The sequence below is a fragment of the Ochotona princeps genome, chromosome 30 (genome assembly GCF_030435755.1).
Source record: "Ochotona princeps isolate mOchPri1 chromosome 30, mOchPri1.hap1, whole genome shotgun sequence".
NCBI classification, from domain to species: Eukaryota; Metazoa; Chordata; class Mammalia; order Lagomorpha; family Ochotonidae; genus Ochotona; species Ochotona princeps.
This window is the reverse complement of record NC_080861.1, coordinates 17,582,904-17,603,599: the sequence shown is the minus strand read 5'-3', so window position 1 is coordinate 17,603,599 and position 20,696 is coordinate 17,582,904.

Sequence of the window (20,696 nt, the reverse complement as noted above, 5' to 3'; positions counted from 1 at the left end):
GATGCAATTAAATAGCAGAATGATGGATTTACAACTGCTTATGAAGGACCATACTACTATAATATGGGGGGAAATCAGTTGGGAGGAGGGAATTTGGGGAGGAAGTAAAGGAAATCCCAGAGCCTATGAATTATATCATCAAATTAAAATAGAATGGGCAAAAAAAAAGCCTCTTAAAATTGAATTAAAGGATGATTTCATTTTGGCACAATTTTGAGATCCCTATATGGCTTTTTGCTTCATAATGCACATTTTCCATGAGCTTTATTGAAGATCTCGTTGTGTAGTCTTGTTGCAAGCGAAAGAATGAAAAAAAGATAAACAGTGAAACAATTAGTCGAATGAAAACAGGTATAGTGTTTTTAATATCACTGTTTCAGACTACAAAACAGACACGGAGCAAACAACCCCATGGAGCAGGGAAATGGACAGTGCCAAGGGGACGGCCTGGCGAGCCTTGGTGGTTATGAAAGCGTTCTGCATATTTTTTCATTTCAGTGGTAGTAGGTGGGTATGAGCATTGTGGTCTAACCCAACTGTGAGCTGTTGCTCTGGAAGAAATAAAGGAGGAGCACCTGGAATCTATCATTTCTTATAACTATCTTGTGTGAGCGTCTCAAACAGCATCATTTTAAAATAACGGGCAACAGATGCTTCATGGATGTAAAATAGGAACATGAAAAGATCAGAGAAAAAGGAAGGCAAGACAGTGAAAAGGATGGTGAAGAAAATAAATATGGCTGCGTGTGTACAGGCACAGGGATCCCACACATTGCTGAATATGATGCATAATGGTATTGTTATTTTTGGAAAGTCTTTCTGTCATTTCTTTTATATTCAAATATGTGCCTATTGTGGGATGTAACAATCTCACGCTTAGGTACCTTTTTTTCAAAAATGAAAATTTATGCTCTCAAAATTTGTACACAAATGCTATAGAATGATTCACAATTCTAAAAACATAAAGACGACTCAGTTAAGCCCAGTGATTGAGATGTCTGCCTGTCGCATCAGAAGTAGAGTCAACCATGTCGCTTCTGATTCCACTTGCTTCTAATGAGGACCCTGACAGTCAGCAGCGATGATAAACTCGGTTGACTGGATGCCTGCCACCCATGTGGGAGAACTGCATCATTAAGCTCTCGGCCGCTGGTTGTAGACCAGGCCCAATCCTGACCATTCAACAATAGGATTCAAAGTTAATTCTGCCTTTTTGTAAGTCTTGAAATGTTTTATTTGCATCGTTTATCTATTTGAAAGGCAGAGGGAGAGACAAAGAGACAGAGAGACAGCAAGCTCTCCTTTGCTGATTCGTTTCCTAAAAGGCTGAGTTGGAATGGTGAAATTTGCCCAGATTATTACAAGTATGTTTGCTTCATTGAGCTTTATTGTTGTCTAACATTCCAGTGGATAGGTATTGCACAATTTATCTGTGACATCATTGATGGATATCTGGGTAGTTGCCAATTCTTATCCACTCTTTTTCAGGTGTGTCTCCTGATGAATAGAGAAATTCCCGTTTTTCTCAATGCACCACCGGCTCTTCATGTTGGGTAAGCGTTTTCATTCACTGTAATGCTGTCATTACACACATCAAATGAGGTAATAGAAGCTGTTGATTTCTAGGTTCTGTGGAAGAATACAAGCTGAATTTGGAGAAAGAGATCATTATCATATTTTCAGTTCTTCCCTTCCCATGAAAGGCATCTCAAGGAGTTTTACATCTTTTACATATTTCTCTTGCAATGAAGCTCATTTTTACTCTAGTCCAGAAACCCATAAATTTCTTTGCAAACCTAGAAGCTAGGTAAACAGAAGCTATTATTATCAAAAACTTCAAATTAAAGCAGATTTTTATGCTGTGACCTTGCTTTTCTTCAGGAGTCATGTTTGAGGCCCTCATAAAGAAGTAGCCTAAAACAGTTAAAAGCCTGTAAGTGTACCAATAAAATCATAACTGTAAGCTAAACATTTTTAAAAATTACAGTGTTATTGATGCTTCTTAGATTCTGTTACTTAATATTGCACTGAAAGTAGCAGTAATAACGGGAGAAAGGCATTGACAGGTGAGAACTCAAAGCTCTTATCCATGAATTGTACTTAACATAAAATAACCCTATATTCTACAGAGTGAATAGTATACTTCCGTAAGAGCTAATTGAGCAAATCAACAGTGAATCGCCTATGATCAAATAGTATTGATTCCCAATTTTTCATATGGCAGAATCAATCTCTTCTGCTGTATCTGGGATAACAGGAAGAAATACTAATTTCGTCAGCAAAAACGTTCAATGTAGAAAAGACACCAGCAGAAAATAACCATTCTCCACACTTGAATGAATCCTGGGGAATCAAATCATTTCTCAGGTACTCAGTTTCTGAGTTAGAATTAGCCAAGCAGTAATATCTCATGGGAAAAAGGCATTTCCTGATTTTGAATTTCTTGACCTTGAGTTTCCTAAACAGCATTTTATAACTTGCTCCAAATAAAGGACAAATACATTTTCAAGTTTTCACATGTAGGTTTTTTTGAAACTTGACACATTTTCTTTAACATGCTCCACGCTGCAAGACACGGTGGAGTGAGGAAGCCTGTGGTGCACCTGTGCTTGATCAATCCACAAAGATGCTACTGTGCGCAAAATTCCAGCAGCTAAGAGGCACCCCATCTCATGGCGATGGCCTCTCCCTGGTTACCACTCTCCTGTTCTCTGCTGAAAGGAGGGTCGGGCTACTTTGTTCTCCAGATGAGGTTCTTGACAATCCAGAGGATCATTCTCCTGTTTATCTGGGACCAAACCAGAAGGGATGCTTTGGAGGTTGGGTAGGGAGGGTAGAGAGAAGGCCTTCCATCTATTTGGAGCGTAAAGCACTAAGTCCATGCAGAGGCAGCTGCTGGTAATGGCCAGTTGAAATAGTACCGATGAGAGCAAGACTTTCTAAACATCCATGCACCCTTCCCAGAGAAGAAATGGTACCAACAAAGGTTAAAGTGGAGCTCTCGACAAAGGGATGGTAGCCTGAAAAATTGCAAAGATGATGGCATGCTAAGAAAGGAAACCAAAAATTTTCTTGAGTCACGGAAGTATATGAAGTTTTGACAAAATCAATAAGAATAAGAGTGATATAAAAAAATGACTGGAATTAGATTTTTTGCCCATTGTAGCAAGCAAAGGTCAACCTCGCTTTATTTGATCTGGGATGGCTATGACTCAAGGCAGACATAGTGTCAATGACCTTCCCTGTGCACGTATTAGGCTCTCTTTCATCTTAATAGAGGTTTACTGGTTTTGCCACATTACCTTTCTTATTGTACTGGATTTTTCTCGCCAGCACAGTGCTCTTCTTATTCTTTTGTATAGGTATTTGGTGTAAATGCTTAGCTATGGATGTGTCTTTGGAAATAGAAATATGCTTTAAATATGTCTATGTTTAAAGTCTACATGTATTGGGTCCAATGTGGTAGCCTAGCAGCTAAAATTGGATCCTTTAAGCGCCAGGATCCAATATGCGCTCCAGTTCATGTCTCTACGACCCTGCTTCCCATCTAGGGCCCTGCTTGTGGCCTGGGAAGGCAGTCGAGGATGGCTCAAAGCGTTGGGACCTTGCACACATGTGGGAGACCTAGAGGAACCTACTGGATCCTGGCTTTGGATTGGTTCAACTCAGGCTGTTGCAGTCACTTGGGGAGTGAATCAGCGGATGGAAAATCTTCCTCTCTGTTTATCTAATTTTCCAACAACAATAAAATCTTTAAAAACTCTTTAAAGTCTGCATACATATTGTTATGCTAAAATTGTGCTTTCACTCATTTATAAGGTTTTATTTAAAAATATTTTTAAAACCCATTCTTATTTTGAAGTGTTTCTGCAGCTTTGGTTTCGATTTCTACACTGCATTCTAGAAACATGCCTACCACCATCTATACTTCTGAACTATGACAAGTAACACGATAAGGAACCTCTTCATACCTCTTCATACTTTTGCAAAGGACAAACGTCAGGGGTTGCATGGAATGAGATCTCAGGTCATACAAATATTTCATGTGACTTAGTGCTCATAGTGACATGAAAGTGTTAACTTCAGAAGTCTGCTGAAAGTCCTGTATTTGTCTTCTTTATTATTATTTGCAGTATGGAGTCTTTTAAATTTACCAACCTGATAGTCTTTTATAGTAGCTGTTCTGTTCTTCATTATACTGGGACTCAGCATGTTCCATAATTACTGGCTAGCCAGGTTTCCATCTTTCGCAGCATCTAGTACCAGAGCAGGTGTTGAGTCTATCCATTAAAATGTCCCTACTCCACGTCAGGGTCTGACTTCAAGTCCCAATCATGACTCTTAATCAGAGATTCTGGTGTGAACTCTGCGTAGCCCTGGAGGTCCCTCACACAACCTGCTTTCTGAAACCTTCGTGCGATCCTGCATTGAATTGCTTTATCTTTATGAATACTTTTTATTTCATTTTTACTTTTATTTTTAATGTTGTTGACATGGTTGAGAGGGATGCACGCCCATGTGGGTCTCTAGCAATTGCTTTGACTCCCCACTCCCACCATGGCAAGCATTGGGGACATTCCTTCTCTTTCTCTCTCTAGCTTTATCTGTCTCTTCTCTCTTGTAAAGCATATTTACTTGCAAGGCAAAATTACAGGAAGCGTTACAAAGAGAAGGACAAAGACAGAGATTTGTCTCTGCTGGTTCATGCCTCCAAAGGACTGCCAACAATCTGGCCTGGGACAGTTTGAAACCAGAAACTAGACATTCCATTCAGGTCTCTCCTATGGATGGCTAACTATTTGAGCCATTTTCTATTGTTTTCCCAAGTGTGTGAGCAGGGAGTTGAATTAAAAGTGAAGCAACTGGGAGTTTTAAATTAGCATCCTTATGGGATTGAGTGTTACACGTGGCTACTTAGTTCATGAGGCCACAATTTTGGCACTGTCTCTACTTCTTGCTGCTTTGCAATCAAATGATCATAAATTCTCTGCTGTAATTTGTGCATAGGAGAGAGTTTGCAGTATGATGTGTATTGTGTTTAATCTATACTTCTCAAAATAATTTCAGCATTTTCTGGAATACATGTATATTTGTATATATGTTTATCAGTGATTTTTCTGTTTTTATTTTGTGTACTCTCCACCCCAAGTCATAAAATACTTATTAACCTATGAAAGTTATAGCTCTTCATTTATGTTATGTGAAGAAAGGCTATTTTCATCAGCCTGGGATGTCAATTTTCCCAATGTCCTCTACTGATGCGCCTGTTGTTTACTCACTGATTTGTGCTGTTACTTGTTCCATATACTTAAATGATCATCTGTTATTTTAGGGGTTTCTGTGATAGTTTCCATTGACCCAATGTTTCTATTATTATCTCATGTTAAGTAGTTTGAGCCATACAATGACTTTAACTTTGAGACTTTTCAGCTTCATTTTTTTTAATTAAAAATTTCCCTTTCTTGCTATAAGAACATATCCTTTAATATAAATTTAGGAAGGAATAGGTCCATCAAAAAAGTTTTTGAAATATATGTTTATATTGAGTTTTTAGATCTACTTAAGAAAAATAAATGGCTTTATAATAAATCTTGTCATTTGAATAGGCATTAATTATTGATTTACTTATCGATGCATTTGAAAGGGAGAGAGACAGAGGCAGAGAGAAAGAGAACTCTTCCATCTGCTTTCTTACTTCTCAAGTATCCGGAATGGCTGGAGCTGTGCTGATCTGAAACCAGGAGCGAGGAGCTTGTTGCAAAACTCCCACATGACAGCAAGGGTCTGAGGCTTGGATGATCTTTTGCCGTTTTCCCAGGCACATTAGCAAGGAACCGGATTGAAAGTGGAGCAGCTGAGACTTGAACCTGTGCCCAGGTGGGAGGCAGGAGCCACAGCCAACAGCTTTAGCCACTAAACCACAGTGCCGGTTACAAGGATTTTTTTTCTATATTGAAGATTCTATATGAATTTAGTATGCATTTTCCACATTTTCCTTGCACAGATCCAGGAAGATTCCTATAGGATAATTTTAATTAATCCATAGCATTTATTTAGTGTAAAATACATTTCCAACGGAATTGTTCATTCTTTGTGAGCAGAAACTGCCATGACTTTTGTAATTGATGTTGCACTTTCTTACAGCTTATGTGACTTTGTTGTTTCTGCTGAGTTTTTCATATAAATTTAGCATAGTTGTCACTACAAAAGAAATATTATTTTTTACTTTCTCTTGCTACTCTTCACTTTTTTTTCTTCCTATCCTATGACATTTATTGCTGTCTGTAAAGCTATTTGAACTACAATAGGGATCAAAGAAAAACTTACCAACTTTATGGTGTTAAAATGAATAGACTCAAAGGTTTGTATGGAGTGGGATGCTACTATAGGTTTTGATTCATAACTTGTCAAATTTATGGACTTTTCTTCTAGTTACATTTCCTTAGAAAACATCAAGCTGTAGTAAATCATCTTTCTGAGTTTATTCAGGCAATCATACACACTAATATATTCTCTGTGATTAAATTATTCCTTGCCCCCCCGCATAAACTATCTTCTCTGTTTGAAATATTACTGTTCAATGTTTTAAATTTTATTTATAAATTTTGTCATTGCTCATATATGAAATTCTCTCAGCTTATGGGTCCCTTTGCCATTTTTGAAATCCAGTTTGCACCTGCATTACAAAGGAACAAGTGATAATTTTTCTCGTTTCTATTTCTAAAACAGTTTATGCATGATATGAACTTATTATTTATTGAATGTTTGTTAGAGCACCATTTTGTACTGCCCGTAGAATGTTTATATGACGTCTGTGAAGAGAAGATTGATAACACCCCAGCTTTTTAAAGAATGAATCTACAATAGATCAGAAGTGGAATAGAACACCAGCCAAGCCAGCATTGCAACATGGGATGGAAGTATTGAGTGACATTTCAATTCCATTGCACCACAATGTCCACCCTGTCTTACCTTAAAAAAAGCCATGTTGTTCATCTGCTTTATACTCTTCATTTTTAACACACTGTAAAGATTTATGCACTTCCTATACTCTTGGTAAACATGTAATTATTATATACATACTGATGATATTCAAGGAGATATTTAAAGAGATATGTTGTCTACTAATCAAATCACAAACGTTCTGTCTCCTTACTATTTCTTTGCTTGGAGTCTTGAAACGCCTGTCTTCTGATACTTTATAAAATATATAAGAGGTTAAATTGCAAACCGTAGTCATCTCTCTGCGCTATGAAAACTGGCATACATTGCTTCTATGTAGAATTTGAAACCTGAAGCAATTCTTTAATTTTTTTGTTATGTCACACCCATTTGGATATATTATTAGTACTCTGGGGTGCCAATGTATAAATTGTATGCATAAGGCCATTCTTAGGTAACATGAACATCCTTTCATCTAGCTAACTATCAATGTGTTAAGGATACAGAACTTGGCAACCCATGTTAAATGTTTAAATAGGTGATGTATACATATATGATTCCCCAAAGTATTTTTATAAGATACTTTATTTGTTTTAAAATTTATATTATTTGAGAAGCAGAGAGATATAGGCAGAAGGAGAAACAAAGATCTTCTAGCCACTGGGCCACTCCCCAAATGACCTGAATAGCCAGATGTGGGTCTGGGTGCCGAGGGGAGCCTGGAAATTCCTCTAGGTCACCCACAAGGGTGGTAGAAATGCAAACACTTGGACCGTTTTTTCACTGCTTTCCCTGGCGCATCAGCAGTGGATGGACTGGGAACAGCAGCTGGGATTCGAACCAACCTAACAGTCCTTTCTGGAATGCTAGAATTGCAGCTGGAACTTTAAACCACTTAGTTGACTTTTTCTTTCTTTTTTTAATATTAAATTTATTTGTTTTATGACACAGTTTATAGGCTCTGGGATTTCTCTTCTCCCCTCCCCAAATTGCCACCCTCCCCGCCACTCACATTGATTTCTTCTGTATCATTACAATAGTATAGTTCTTCACAGTCATAAGCCTATAACAGTGCTATATAAGTGTATCCTGACATTGTAGGTATGGACAATGGCAGAGAGTTCATCACCCTAATATCAAGAAATATTTAACAGGGGTTAGATTACACAAGTGGACTAATGTCCAGGATTTATAAAGAACCGCAGAAATGTAAGAGCAAATGAAGCAATCCAGTTAAGAAATAAGCAAAGGATATGAACTGATATTTTTCAAAAGAAGAAATTCAAAAGGGTAATAGATACATTAAAAAAAATACTCAGGTTTTTTAGCTATTAGGGAAACGTAAATAAAACTCACAACGAGGTTTCACCTAACCCCAGTGAGAAAGGTCTACTTAGAGCCATCAACAAACAACAGCTCCTAGAGTGGGTATGGATCACCAGGTACCTTAATCCACTGCTGGTAGGACTATAAACCAGTACAACCAGTATAAAAGTCAGTATGGAGAGTGCTGAGACAATGAGAAGTGTAGCTACCTTGTGATCCATCCGTTCTACTCCTTGAAATAGACTTAAATGAACTGAAATCCGCATGTGAGAAAGCAACTATTTATTTATCTACTTACTTCTCTATTTATGTATTAACTATTGGAAAGGCAGATTTATCGAGAAAGAAGGAGATACTGAGTGGAAGAGCCATCCAGGGATTCACTCCCCAGGTGGCTGTAACAGCTCAAGCTGAGCAGATCTAAAACCAGGAGCCAGGAGCTCCGTCCACATCTTAGGGCTTTGGACTGTCCTCGACTGCTTTCCAAGGCCACAAGTAGGCAGCTGGATGGGAAGTGGAGCTGCCGGGATTAGAACCGGTGCCCTATTAGATGATGATGTGTATAGTGCAAGGACATTAGCCAATAGGCTACTGCACCAGGCCCTTTATATTCTTTGAGTACGTATATTGGAGCTCACTAGATTAAATAGATCTCCCAATTAGAGAAACCAAAAAGGAAGTTAGAATATCTTAATATGCATTGTTTAAAGATTGATTTATTTATCTATTTATTGGAAGACAGAACAGCAAAGAGAAAATGAGAGTGAGAAGAAGACGAAGAAAAAGATGAGGTCTTCTATCTTGTGGTTACCCTCTGAATGCCTAAAACAGCCATGACTGGGTTAGGCTGAAGCCAGGAGGCAGAACCCCATTCAGTCTGCTCTGTGAGAGGCAGAGACCCGCCACCTGCTAGCTTCCAAGGTGGACTTTCATAGGAAGCTGGACTGAAAGCAAGGCGGGGATTCAGCCAAGCACCCCAACATAGAGTAAGAACTTGCCAAGTACATCTTCACCCAGGTACCAAACACCAGTCTCCCAACCCTATGATCTAAAATGCAGGCTCACCTGATGAAACCACCACCAACTGACAGCCCGAGGTCCTTTATATGAAAGCACTTGTGTAATGAACAGAACCCCAGGCCTGGATCGCAACCCTGGGGCTTGTATCCAACTTTGACCACCAATAATGGTATCAATGTATGTATTTAAAGCCATGGAACATTACTTTTCTCATTTGTAGAAAAGATGCGATTGGTGACTCCCAATGTAGTGAATCTAAACAAGCTATAGATGAAAACATTCCTCCATCCAGAAGGCAACGCATCACTATCCTTAGAAAATAGTGAAGCTGTGATTACCTGGACTGTCTAAGGCCCGGTTATCAGTTTCAAATTCTTGACAGCATTTCAGATGGAATTTCTTCATATTTAGCTCTTATCGCCAACACATTGCAACCATGGGACACTTGTCTGAAAAGTGTACAAACAAGGAAGAGAAGAAGAAAGCAAGGATGGAGAATGGGAAAGGAAGGTTGTGAAGGAAGTAAACATCTTTCAGCAGTTTTCTGGCTAGCGTGCTTACGTCAACTTTTAATACAGGGACACTGGGAGACTGTTTAGATGAGTAGATGACATGCATGAAGTATTCCGTGTGATTTAATCTGTGATGAATAATTACGAAGAAGCTCAGATGCTGCCATTTGACTACTGAAAACCCTCCTTTGGCCTGACATTAATCAGCCTGATCATGCTGTAATTACACAAAAGTCTAGCCTCAGAACCAAGGTCAGCAAAGTGAGCTGGGTCTATGGTTCGTTCATGGTTTACGTGTTGCAGCTGCGAATAACAGATGAGGGGGACTGATTGCAAGGTACTGGGTCTCTGATTAGAACAGATAATTAGGTGTTAACTCCATCAAGAAAGCAGTTCCTGATAAACAGCACAGTCTTGCCAAAAGAAAGATGTTTTCTTTCACAGAGACGAAGGGGAACAGAGCAACAAAGGTGTCAGGGAAGCGGCTGCCAAGTAGAGTTTTGCCACCTCTCTCTCCTGTCTCTAACCTGGCACAGAACCATTCTTTCAGGCAGGATAACAGGTTTGATGTTCTATGTTAAAAACGAATTTAGTCCATTCAATATATTTAGTTGGAAGTCATATCAAGCACATGAAATACAAAAAATAATAAACATCCATGTATGCATATTTAGTCAATGAAAATGTTTTACTTCCATACTTATTATTTTGCTATTGGGCTTCGTAACGAATGGAGAAGGTGGTTAATGTACTCTCTGGGGTCATGAACCCTGATGACTCACAGGACATCAAACTGCTACTTTGCAGGGGAACTAAAGCGGAGCATGCCGGAAGGCAGGAGAGATCCTGCGTGGCTGTGAGTATTATCATATCCACCGATGAAGATGAGCAACAGAGCAAAACAACAGAAGCCAAACCGGGCTGTTAGTGACATGTAATCTTCAGAGATAAAGGTAGGAGTCGCCCCACAAGGCTAGAAACCAAGCCCACAGACAGGGCTGTTGGAAGGCAAAGAGAAAGTAAAATCTGGAGTAGAACAAGCATCATATATTCCAGCTATGGCCCAGTGAACAGTGACAGAAATAAAGGCTCCCATAGTTCTATTTCTTTCCTTTTTATATCCTAATTAATTAGCCTAAAATGTATTCATCATAGCTAATGTTACTATTATAAAATATCAAGACGGAAAGTTGAACATCACCTAGGAATGGCATTTCCCAAGAGAACAGGTGAATATGCTTTTTTTTTTTTTTTTTTTTTTTTTTTTTTTTTTTGCCTAAAAGAAACCTGTGATGTTGGGTGGGAATATAACTTGGATATTGTCTTCATTTGGAGATCATACATGATTTGTAGTTTGTGGATGCAAAGTTGACACAGGATACATGATAGTGATTTGTTCTAAGATTCTATAGATTCATCTGTAGCTTCCAATTACTCTGAAAAAAAAATGTTGTTTTTGTGCAGGTGTTTTTAAATGGAATTTAAATCCATAATCAACTGAATTTAAAGAAGACAGATTATTCCAGATAATCTGGGTCTGGCTCAGTCAACTGGGTATCCTTAAGTGAGACCTGAGGCTCTGTGCAGAAGACACCCACCTTGTGAACATTTTCCAGCCAGGCCCTAGCTCTCTATCCTGCCCAGTGGCCGAAAGATATCCTACTTTCCTGACCATCTCAAAATCCATTCCTTACAGCAAATATATTTTTATTAAAGATGAATGAATTTAGTTGTTATTGGAAAGTGAGATATACAGAGAGGAAGATCTTCTGTTGGCTGATACACTCCCCAAGTGGCCACAATGGCCAGAGCTGTACTGATACAAAGCCAGGAACCTGGAGCCTCTTCTGGGTCTCCCACACGGGTGCAGAGTCCCAAGGCCACAAGCAGGGAGCTGTGGCCTTCCCAGGCTACAAGGAGGAAGCTGGGTGGGAAGCGGGGCCATGGGACATGACCCGGTGCCCATATGGGATACCGGCATGTGCAAGGCGAAGACTTTAACCTCTAGGCTACCGTGCTGGGTCATACTTTCCATGGGTATTTTAAAGTTCTCCCATGTTTGTAATTTTGATTATGTTATTCTTAATTTTTGCATTAAATTTATTTTCAAAAGACTGTATTAAGTATTATTTGTGTTGACAACTGAGTTTTTTCTGAATTCACATTGAGGGTGTTAAGGACCAAAACTTACCCCCAAGCTCAATGTCATGAACTGAATTTAACCCCCTAAGATCATATGTGAAAGCCATCATCCCAAGGTATTTGGAGACATGTTGCCTTTAAGGAGGTCGTCATTCAGATTAAATGAGATCCTAAGCCCTTAGATGGATATTCTTGGCAGAAAAAGAAGAAACACCAAGATGTGTGAAAACCCAGAAAGGCCATATGAGGACCTAGGAAAACACGACCAGGAAAAGCCAAGTCTTTCAGTAAATTGATATTGGAAATATCGACTTTGAGAGATGTGAACAACACATTTCTGATACTTATGGCATTCAGTTTATATTATTTCTTGTAATAGTCACAGCTGAAAAGCTCAGGCTAGAAAGAAGGATAAGAAGAGATTTCATGAACAATGGGTCACGGTAATTTCGTGCTAAGCTCAGAAAGATGTGCATAGTCAGATTGGAAGGAGAATCTGAGCATCTGAAGCAAGGACCAGAAATTGAGAAGGTGATCTTAAGACAGAGGCAATGTCTTTGAGGAAAACATGGAGTGCCAAATTTCAGCATATGGGACAAGCCATACATCAAAGCTTGAACTGGCCTTGGGCCAGAGACATCGATGCCTGTTTTTGTACTGTCTGGGAAGAAAATCCAAAATCAAGAGGAGACTATTTCTTGACGTGGGAAATGTGTGTGAAATTCAAATTTCAGTGCCAGAAAGAAGAACTTATTGGAATACAGCTGCACTTATTCATTCAAGTATTATCTGTGGTCCATCCAACAGAAGTGTCGTTGGGTGATGAGATCATTGGGGCTGCCAAACCTGAATTATTTTCCAACATCTCATAGTAAAAGCGCCGAGTCCTACACAACATGATGTCCTTCCCATAGCCGCTTCCAATAGAAATATACTGAAAGAAGAAAGAAAATAAGAAAGGGAGGAAGGAGGCCAAAAGTTAGAGCAGTACAGAGGGAGAGAGAAAGAAAAAGAGCGTGAGAAAACACAAGGAAAGTTTGGAGGTTGGTGGAGGAATTAAAGGAAGAAAGGGTGGAGAAATGAGGACAGGAAGAGAATGAGCTATGTACCTTTCTTATTGTTCCAATATATTTTCTTATTAAAGCGATAAAAAAGAACCCTTAAATTATTGACAAAAATGAGCTTCAAGCCAGGGTATTCTGAAATCATAATATACATTGCACCTTAAATAGCTATGGTGGTCAGCCAGCCTTTCTTTTATAGTGCTTTCCTAAACCAACTAGGACACACTTGTGCTGTGTGTTACAAGGCAGGGCTCATTATACTGAGAAAATGTGGTAAACTACCTTAGACCAAGTGCCTCATTTGCCTGCTGAAATGGAAGACTTGGCATACCAGTGTTCATTAAATCTCAGTTGATGCCTCATAGCTGAAATCGCCCGTACACAAATTTATGGGAGAATCATTAGGAGTGAGTGAGCTACTACTTTGTGGAATGTTGTGGATAAAGGAAAGCTCTGCTAGGTCCCAATTTGAAGTGGTAACAAACCTTGTACGTAAACACATCCATTTGGCTCAGAGAAGAAACATGACTTAAATAAGAGTGACATGATTCTCTTAAATTAATCATTTACATAAACTCAAGGGTCTTTAGTCAGAGAGGGAAATCATTGTGTTCCAGATGTTTAAGGCAATTGCCTCTGTTTATGATGTCCCGACTCCTCACACTCTGTAGTTCAAGATGGCTTATACTCACCAGTATCTTCTGGGAAACCATAACATAACCACTCAATTCTCTACCAGTTTTATTTCCATGAAGCATGTAAGCTTACACATGTTCTCACATGTGATTAAAAAATTTAATTTGTTTATTTGAAAGACAGAGTGGGCACTCCAACTTGCTGATTTCCTTCCCCAAATATCTGTAATGGACAGGGATGCATGTTGGCTAATGTTGAAGCCAGAAATGCAATATACAAGAACTCTGGTACTTGAACCGCCACCTGCTATCTCTCAGGGTGCACATGAGCAAGAAGCTTGAATCAGAAACTTAAGTCAGGACTTAAACCCAGGCATTCCGTAGTGGAATATGTGAATGCCTTAACCAGCATCTTAACCACTAAACCAAGTGTCTATCCTGGGCATATAACCTTAAAAGCATCTTCGGTCTAATAACGTGACAATGGGATCATTGCTTTGAGTATCAGTTCTCTCATCATTATCACTGAAGATTTTGCATTCAGCTGTTGAAATCACAATCCCTAAATGGACAGCAACGGAAAGTAAAACTTTGAAGTCACAAGGTTATGACCTCATATATAGGTTTACTGCTTTTGCAAAAAGAGATCCCAGGGAGTTCTCCCCCATCTTTCCCAAGAAGAGGCCCTCACTGTGTGAGGACAGAGCAAGAAGTTGTTGTCCACGAAGATCTGAAAGACACTGACACAGCTACTGCCTTCATTATTGGCTTCTCAGCCTTTTCGGCTTTAAGAAATAAATAGTTGTTGTTCAGGTTACCTTGTCTGTAGCATTTCTATTATAACAACTCAAAAGGATTAGTATTAGTTTTGTGGTTTCTGATAAGTTTCCTAAGATCCTTGCAGGAAGGAAGAAACAGAGAATAAACAGGGTGAAAATAGCAACTTGTTCAAATTGCTGTGAAGATAACATTAAATAAGTGAAGTGATGCTCTTAACTCGGTCCCTGCACCTTCTTGGCACGTATGCTAACTTCCTTATACACAATTTTTTGAAACTCGAGGCCTAAAAATAGGAGATTTCAAGACCTGATAGAATATTCCTGGAAAACAGTACAACTTTACTGACTTCTTTTTAGAAAGACTTATTTATTTTTATTGCAAAGTCAGATATACAGAGAGGAGGAGAGACAGAAGAAGATCTTCCACCTGATGATTCACTCCGCAAGCAGCCGCAACGGCCGGTACTGCGCCAATTCAAAACCAGGAGCCAGGAAATCCCTCCAGGTCTCCCACACATGGGTGCAGGGTCCCAAGGTTTTGGGCTGTCCTCGACTCCCTTTCCAGGCCACAAGCCGGGAGCTGGATGCGAAGTGAAGCTGCCGGGATTAGAACCAGTGCCTGTATGGGATTTCGGCACGTTCAAGGCGAGGACTTTAGCTGCTAGGTCATCGCACCAGGCCCTTCACTGACTTTTGAAAACATCTTTCTTTAGCTATCACAGAAATTTTAACCTTTTTTACAGTTACCAAATTAGAGTGATACATCAGAAGTCAGAAGATGTGTAAGCATGAATACACTGAAAACAGGCTAAAACAAATTTGGTGTATTCTTGCTTAATGAGTGTGTGCCTAGTTCCCTAGGTAGTACAGCTTTTGAAAACCTTTTCTTAGATGAACAAAAAAAAATGGAATACCCAGCCACTTGCCTTGCCTGTTCACTGCCTATGTGCCTCTGTGACAAAGATCATCCATTACAGAATGGAGAAGGGGCTGGGGAACCGTCTATGACCTGGACATTACGCCAGCAGAGTAGAATTGATTTTGTTGTTGCTCTCTGTGTTTATTTGTAACAACCCACTCCCAACTTCTCCAGGTTATTTCCTCACAGTGACAAGGGGAGCTCACCAGCTGCAATTTCCTAAAACCCAGTCAATGTTAAGCTATTTTAGAGGGATGTGAAACATGTAATATTACTCCACATAGCACCTGCAGACCACCAATGAGCACATCTCTGTAGCAGTTGGAAGGAATATTATAGACCAAGTCCAACACAAGACACCATGAGGAAAGCAAACCCCTCCCCAAGAGCCCTGCCTACAGTATGAAATCTATACGTTCAGCATAGAATTTTAAGCAATCCAGAGAACTTGCAGTACTCATGCATAAAACTTCAAAAATTTTTACAGGAAGAATTCTTTCAATGGATGATATTAACAAGAATGGGAGATCAGCATAGAAAACTCTTTGATCAACATATTTTTCAAAATTGTTTATCAGGTGCAATAAAATCTGCTGTAAAACTTACCGGGTTTGCAGCAACTATTTTTGCTTGGTTTCCATTTTCAGAGATTTGAGCAGATGAGTAATTTACTCACAGATAAAATGTATCATTTCCACATACAATGCATTTGTGAGTATATTGAGGGAGGGCTAAGTGATCTTTTGGTATATTGCATTTATTCTAGCTAAAAATATTTCATACATAGTACATCTTCAATGCTACATCATGTAATAATTACTTTATGTGAAAAGATAAATTTAAAAAGCTATAGGGAAGGGATATGGTATAATAGCACTGATAAATGGCGTAAAACAGTAAGTCCATTTTTAATATATGTACAGGGCTAATTGTTGCTGAGGCATTTGTTCCAAACAAATGCTTGACATTTCAAAAATAAGTCAATTTTCAAAAGTTAAATACATTTTAGAATAAGAGTGTTCTGTCAGCACTAAAATTTCATTGTTATGCAAAGTAGTTCTTAAAAGGATTGTATCATGTGTTGGTGCAGAATGACTGCCAAGTCCAAGGGAAGCACCGTAAGATTGAAAAATGAAAAGGTTGGAAAAAATACTCCAAATTACAATGTTATGGAAGACATCAGCAAGAGCTAGGTTTGTATTAGTCTCAATTTACCACTTTTCTGGTCACAAGAATTTCTCACTTTTACAATGCAACAATGATACTTTAAAGAGTAACTGTTGGATAGTCATCCCGGTTTTTCCCCCCCTCTGGACATGATGCCAAACAGCAGCTTCTAGAGTCATGCAATGCCAGGCGTTCCATGAAACTTTACAGAAGAACAAATTCTATGGTAGTGACCTAGCCAAAAACGCATGCTTGTTGTCTTAAGTTGCTACTTTCCAAGTTTTTAAAAACACTTTCTGTACCACTTGGCAGTTACCACCAGTGTGTTTTCCTAGTTTTAGCCGTAAAACAACATTGATCTGTACAATATGCAAAGGTGGAGAACAGTAGCAGAAACCCTTGAACACTTCCTCCTTGATACTCTCTCATCTCTTATGCATTCAAGCCTGACATTGAGACCAACTTTCTAAACAAATCATGCAATATTGAAATAATAATAACTCTTGCCTCTCTGCAACCTTTTTGTGGTTTTTGCTTTCTATTAGCTGAAATCAGAGGAGAGAAAAATGTTAAGAAAGTCAACGGTGTTGAGGACTTCCATACATCATGCCACTTAAGGGTTACGGTGTTCAAATAAAATTGCAAAGGGACAAGATAGTTAAAAAAGTGTAGGATGACTTTTACAGCAGCATTTTGGAAATTCCTGCCAGAAGGATTGTAAGTGCGATATCAAAACCGCATTTACATAAAGTCATATAAAACACATAACGGTAATCATAAATCAACACATTTACAGTGCAAGTGTGAAGAAGTAACTCACCGAGCTTCCTCCCAACTCATTTCTTTCAAAGCAAAAGTGCATTTTCAAGGGACAGAGGACATGAGAGTAGCTACCCTTAGAACAAGGAAAAAAATCAACAGGAAAAAACCACCATTCACTTTTATTTGTCCCAAGGGTTTCGGTTTTGCCTTAACATTTGCTATACGAGTATTTTTAGGAGTGGTACTGGAGGATTCTGAAGCACCTTTGTGCTGAAAGCAGCAGATGCCATATTGCAAAATATTGTCCTTCACTCATTATTCTTTGTAGGAAAAGAAAGGAGTAGATAAAACTTGAAACAGCTGATCCTAGCATGGTAGACTAGTGGCTGGAGTCCTTGTCCTGCAAATTCCTGGATCCCATATGGGCGCCGGTTCTAATCCTGGCAGCCCTGCTTCCCATCCAGCTCCCTGCTTGTGGCCTGGAGAAGCAGTCGAGGATGGCCCAAGGCTCTGAGACCCTGCACCCATGTGGGAGACCTGGAAGAGGCTCAGAGCCGCAGATAAGCTTAGATCCAGCTCTGGTAGCCGCTTGGGGACTGAATCAGCGGACAGAAGATCTTCCTCTCTGTCTCTCCTCCTCTCTGTATATCTGCTTTTGCAATGAAAATAAATAAATTAAAAAAAAAAACCTTGAAACATGTTATGTTCTTCAGAAATGCTGCCTAGATCTGCTCTTCATTTCCCAAGGGAGAAAGAAGAGTCCAGTAAGAGCACCAGTGAGCATTTTACCACAGATAACTAAATTATTGAAAACTATAGCCCACTTGGGGGTGACTCATGGGTATGTGACATACCTTGCTCGAAGCCCTGGTGTCTTCCAGGAGCGACAAACGGAGGCATCATCGACTGGCTGGAATCTACTTACCTGTCATGGCGTCTCAGATGTAAATACTGAAAGGCTCAAGCTGAGAGGATTTCCAAAGGATCCGAAAGACTTTTCTGATCACTTCCATCTTTTCAGTGACCTTCTTCAGGCATATTTCGAAGACTAAAGTGGCAAGGATTATAGAATCTTTTTATATATGTATTTAGTTTTAGCTTGTTTTGTGGATCTAGCAAGATGAATGTGACTTTAACTCGCTTTCCTACAAGAAGACCGATGACTCAATTGGAGAGGAAACTCTTTGCATAGGTTTATCAAAGTCTGACACTCGGTCCGAATTTAACTCCTCGTTCTTGGCTATAGCAGGGTATGGCAAAACCATTGATGAAATGAATAACCAGAAAGTGATTTGCATTTGCTTGGGCAAGTGCTTCAGGACTTTGTTTAATTGAAGAAGAGCCTGAGCACTGGATGTCATGACCCTCATGTGATGAACTTCTGTCTGTATCCACACAAGCACATCACGTTCCAAAGATGTTGCCATGCAATGCGTGTTCATCGAGAGGTTCTACCTAAAGAACAAACAAAATCAGATAATCAATTTTGCTAAATATGTAGAATATTGTATTTCTTTTGGAGATTAATAAGAACTTAATCATGGTAGTGATTTATATAATCATGTGTAACATTAACAGCAAAGGTAGGTTGTGAGAAATTCACCAGTAGGTAATTTTTAAAAAGATTTTTTTGGGGGAGGGATGTCAGATTTATACAGAGAAGGATAGACAGAGAGGAAGATTTTTCATCCACTGGTTCACTCCCCAAGTAACTATAGTGGCCAGAGTTGAGCCGATCCAAAGCTAGGAGCCAAGTGCCTCCTCCAATAAAAGTAACAAGTAAGTTTTGTTTTTTTTAAAAAAAAAACATATTTTCCAGTAATCTTAATCTTCTATCATTGTCTTCTAGAACTATTTAGGAGTCTGTAGACCTGGGATATACTCTTATTTGCAAAACAGTGAGCAATAGTGGACATATTTCCATTAATTCTTTCATGAGTTGGAACTTCATTGTATTGGCCAATGGTTTAATTTGAGAATGAAAAATGAAAACAGAGCTCAGAATCTCCCAATTGTTTCGAGCAGAACACCTGAAGATGTGATAAATGCATTGGTGTTTTAAGGAAATAGTTGAATTTTATATATTTAAAAATGTGTAGATGTTTGATGCACTCGTTGTTATCACATGAGATGCTGACTTCCCGTATAGAAATCCGTGGGTACCAGTTCTGCCTCTGCTTCTGATCCAGATTCCTCCTAATGTACATCCTCAGAGAGAGCAGGTGGTAGATCAAATATTAGAGTTCTTGCTATCCATATGGGAAAAGCAGTTTGAGTTTCAATCTCCTGGATTTGGCCTCACCCAGACTTAATTGATGTCAATAGCTGTGAAGTGACCCAGTGGATAGAAGATTATCTGTGGCTCTCTCTCTCGTCCTTCCAAAATAAATAGTAACATGTAAAAATATAGACTTCATGATGAAATAGCTATCAAATTACTCTAATATGAAATTTCCTAAAATTTGTACTACGATTATATATATAAAGGAACATAACTTTTCTGAGGCTAGACTGTTTTGTCAGGCATTTAACAAAAAATTAAGCAGAGCACTTTGTAGACTGCTGTGTTCTCCAATTATTTCATCATTCAAATAGTTAACAGCTTGAGCCTTAAACAGGAAGCTTTGAATATGTGGGCATAATATGATAGAAATTGTTTGTCAAAGTATGGGGGTCACCACTTCTGTTAGTCATGACCAGAGGTGAACTATACATTAACAAGCACTTCAGAAAACAGGAGGGGTTTATATCATTGTATATTTGGTTCATTGTCCCTGCTACAAATGCTCACAGCAACATGAATCCAGCTTTGACTGAGCAGGCAATCTAAGAAGAAGCAACAGGAAATACATTAGTTACCCCACTGCAGCATGAGTGTGAGCTGAGTCAGGTTTGTGTGTATGCTTCTTAATTTTATTTCAACATTAGCCTCATCATCCAGCTAGAAATGCACCTCTTTTTTTTTTAATCTGAAACCAGTGAAGTTGAGGGTCCCTCTGTGTACGCTGGATTGAAATGTTTCTTTCTCTTTTCGAGCTCAGCGCCATTTATCATAATCCTAAATGCCTAACACCATCAAACACACTTCTTGGAGCTCATTCGTGACGCTTGAGCAGTTCTGGTGATCAAATATCTGAAAGCAGGCTGTAGCAGTCACATCACCACAACAAATCATAAGGTAAAGTGGAAAAAAAAAATAGGCCAGATACTGGAATACATTGGCTCCATTTTCCCAAAATACATTAAATTTGACAAAAGGGACACACACATACAGAGGCACACATATCTAAAGGTGATTAAGTGTGCCCTTGAAGACAGGTTATTATATGTACACTAATAGTTCTTAAAGAAAAAGGCAGATGGAAACCTTTGAAAGCAATAAGATACTTTTAAGCCCTGGATTCTTAAATTCAATCAAAGACAAACAT